Source organism: Ceratosolen solmsi, unplaced genomic scaffold (assembly GCF_000503995.2).
Source record: "Ceratosolen solmsi marchali unplaced genomic scaffold, CerSol_1.0 scaffold10, whole genome shotgun sequence".
Classification (NCBI taxonomy): Eukaryota; Metazoa; Arthropoda; class Insecta; order Hymenoptera; family Agaonidae; genus Ceratosolen; species Ceratosolen solmsi.
This window is the reverse complement of record NW_011948412.1, coordinates 24372197-24376777: the sequence shown is the minus strand read 5'-3', so window position 1 is coordinate 24376777 and position 4581 is coordinate 24372197.

Below are 4581 nucleotides of genomic sequence, written 5' to 3'. Positions count from 1 at the left end.
TGGTAAGCTATACACAACTAGAGCTGATTTTTTAAAACGAATCAGTTGCTATCGAATCAACTGTTGTTTTATATATGCATAAATAATAATAATAACTGAAATTTAAATCGTATATACAGAGAAGACCAAACATATTTAATTTTTTAGTGTATCTATAAATTAACTTTTCACGATCCTGATAAATCGTTGTACTTTTATTATAGAATTTTTCTGTTTTAGTGAGTACCAGTAGGATTCAAATTAGAAATTGAAAATTTATTACCAACATTATCAAGCTTATAGAAAATATGTTGAATATATTTTAGTAGATAAAATTTAATATGAACTTTTATTTGTAAAATAAATACAGCATAAAACTATTAATGTTTTTTATTATCATTTCTAAAGGTTTTAGTAAAAAGTGTAAATTTTTATTTTTAATAAAAATCTTAATTTTAATGCATGTTACATTTTTTGTAATTACTAACGTACAAAATTAAAATAATAAATATAAAAATGATCAAAATAGTAATAAATATTTTCTTAGTTAAAATTTATAAAGATAATCTAAAAATATTTCTAATATTATAATTTATAATAAATTTAAAAACAATTTTGTAACAAGTTTTACGTTATTGTACATATAATTCTGCAGCCTTAAAACACGACGTAAAAAGTAGAAAATTTGTTTCTAACTAAATAACTTAATTTTAATATTTAATGAAATTTTAATGTTTAACATGTGCAATCATTGAAATATTAAATTTTTTAACGATATTGAAATAGTTAAAAAAATTATTAAGTTTAATTAAAACAAATTTATTTTATATTGCATAAATAAATATAATATCTATCCTTTATTACAACTACGAAAACATACGAATTAACATCTTTTTATTTTCAAAAAATAGACAAAATATAACGTGCTTTAATTTAATTGATCTTACATTAAATTATGTAAAAGTAGTTGATGTATATAAATTAATAAACTTATATACTTTATTAAAATTAAGAATTTTTATATGTGTATTCATTTTTTATTAAATATCATATTTAATTGATATTATTTTCAGACGCACGACTTCTATGACTTTTAAGATACAATTTTTATTGTTTACCAAAAAACAAAATAAAATAAGAGCATAGAATAATCAGAATAATGCATAGGATACTAGTAGTTCTAAAAAAAGGAAATAGTAGAACAGGGAATATATCTATGTAAGCAAAATTTCGATGTATAGAGAAATTGATTCATGCAGTTGCATGCAAGGATACCAATGGTTCAGTATTTTATATACTTAGTGACTAAAGCGTAATATTTTTTATTAAAAAATTCCCATATTCGAAAAAAACCTGTTCGTTAATTAAAAAATAGGTAGCAAAAAAATGTATGAAATACGCGATAAAAGTGTGCCACGTGCTAATTTTATATTTATTTTCATTTTGCTTTATTGTTGTTCACCTACTTCACGGTCAGTATTGAAAAACTCGACGATATTGCAAATTTTGTTAGGTTTCTGCGTTGAAAAGAAAGCTGTATTGAGTTTTTAGTTTCAAGCGTGGTAACAAATTTAGTCAAATTATTTAGCTGTACCGTCAACTTCAATTTATAATTGAATAATATTTGAAAACTGTGTTATGTATGCATATTAACAATACTTCAAAAGATATTTTAAATAGAATTAAATATTAGGAAAAACTATAAAAAATAAATATATTCATAGATATATTATACGAAATATAAATATATTAATTATTTATTACCTAATTTATATACTCAATGGGAAACATTTATAGTTTAAAAAGAATTTTAAAAATGCAAAAAAATCGACAATATCAAATATTATAATACTGATATAAGATAATTAGAGATAATGATTGGAGATTGATTTGTCCTTGATATTTATTTTGTCAAATTAAAAGTATCAAACATGTATACATAAGAAAAGAGAAATCTAAAGAGATACAAAGAGGAAAAGAAAAGCAATAACTTATATTTATAAAACTGAGTTTCCAATAAGTTCTTTATATGCTTTCTAATTCAACAATTATATGTTGAAATGAGTTAGGAGTTTTAGCTTTCGTATGTATTCACGAAATTTTTGATCATTTTCATTTTAAAAAATGTATACAAGACTGTTGTCTATAAATTATTGTTAAAAGATTCAGAGTTTTTCCGATAGCCATATATGACTACATCAATAAAATATTTTTGTGTTTGTATAACGGATATAACTTTTACTAACTACGATTTCATTATCTCATTTCTATATAAAATACAATAATAATTCAATAATATTATAATTACAATTTAACCATATGTATATCTTATATTGTACCAAATTCTACTTTAATCATCTAATCTTCTTTGACAAATTTTCATTACTATTTATTTAGTAAAATTATACTAAGTCATAAAATTAAAGTTATACTAAAGTTTATTTTTTGCCACGGTTAAAAATTTATTTCATAGGCAAATGAAAATAAAGTTTACAAATTACAAAATATTTATTGTGTTATAGTATATTAATAAAAAGATAAAATATCATTGGCTCGTCTGAATAACTTAATGAAATATCTTCAAATTTATTAATTTAAAATCAAATTTTAATAATAAATTTTCATAAAAGATAGATCTTGATAGTCATGTTAAAATAGGTCTTTCATTTTATAAGACTTCTCATTTTACAATAAAAATTATTATTATAAACATAAACATGTATTTATACTATAATTATAATTATAGTAAGTATACTACAAGTATTCTTCTAGTAAGTTAATTGTATAATTATAAATAATTGATATATATGTTAATGTATGAAGAATGAAATAAAGACAAAAAGCAAAATTTTAAGTTTTATTTATTCTAAATTATATTTTAATAAATTATTAAAATACGAAAATATTTATTAAACTAATGGAAATTTTACATCAATAAGTTAATATGATAAATATTCAAATACATTATTATTTTTTTAAAAGTATTTTACAATAAATTAAAATTTAAGTTTTCGAATTTTTTCATTCTATTTTTATTCTCAAAAATATATAAAAATGTGTAGATGTATATATGTTTATATATATATCTATGCATTTTGAAATGGAATATATGCTCTTGAATGGAATTATGTATATATATATACATATATATATATAGTAAAAAAGATAGTTCAATAAAAAAAAATGAAAATGTTTATTACACATTATCGATTTCAAATAATAAAATTATGGTTATATAATAATATTCTATAGTTGAATTTTCTTATTAGTAATAAAATCTCATATTAATTTTGTATTTAATATTTCTGTAGATATTGTAATTTAATATATAAGTAGAAATACTACTTTACATTCCAAAGCTATTAAAATATGAATGAATTTAAATACGCATTAGAGTGGGCCAAATAATTGAAGATAGCTTTTAGTTTATAAAACTGTTGAAGAAATTAATTTATATCGTTTTTTCCCATATATTAAATAATTCAAGACAGGCAACATTTTATTTTTGAAATAGCGTTATATCATTTTTAACAGATTACAATTAAATTACAGATAAATGAATTACAAATGGTCGTATAAAAAATATTTTTATATTAAAAAAACTGAGTGCTCGTTATCCCTTATATGCAAGAAGATAGAACCAGTTTGTATTGCATTTCGATTTATAAAAATGCTTTCACTGCCTGAATTCCCGTACAAGTACAGTGGGATTTTCGTGGCTGCTCTGACGAATGGGTTGATTTTTATTCCGTTTTTTATAGAGCGGAGTATACCAAACGCGCGTCAAAAGTTGTATTGGCATAGAAACGAGTTTGCAAACGCATTAATCGAGTTTTCGTTCTCAACTTTATGGGCGATCAGAGGAGAAAGAGAAAAGCCGCGCGAAAGCCTACAGCGTAACCGAGATAGATCTGCTATGTTATCTAGGAATTGTGTCGTCATGAGTCGCGTATTTATATAAAATTTATATAAAATTTGTTGCCTTGTAAAAAATTTTCTTTATTACTCTGGAGATCTATAATAGTATCCTAATTTTTATATTTGAAATAGTAAACTTGTTTTCCGACTTAATTAAATCATACGTATTATGTTATCACGATTAACTGTTATATATTTTCTTTTTTTTTTTTTTAATTCATTGTTCGGTATACACTAAGATTACGTTGTATATAATTCAATTTTTTAATATAAGCAAAATTTATTATATAGTTATTTTATTTAATAATTATATATACTACGTCTCTTTATAAAATTATTATGTTAAATACATATGATTAATAAGAATCGCTATTCCGGATCCTCTCAATAATATTAGAAATACCATTATCCAAACAATGTAATTATTATACATATACTAATAATTCTCTAATTTACATTCAAAATGAAATATAATTGATCTGATAATTAATGGTCTAATAATAAAAGTGCGTCCACTTAGCAACCATTGAATTTCAATTTTACCGCCGACTACCCAAATAAAGTTTAAAACACGAGTTAGTGAGGCTGATTTTTTTTCATCAGAGATACGCGCATGCGTCGAGTGGCATCCAGGCGCAAAAATTCTTTACGTAGCTGCAACGGCGGCTTTGCATGAGGGAAAGA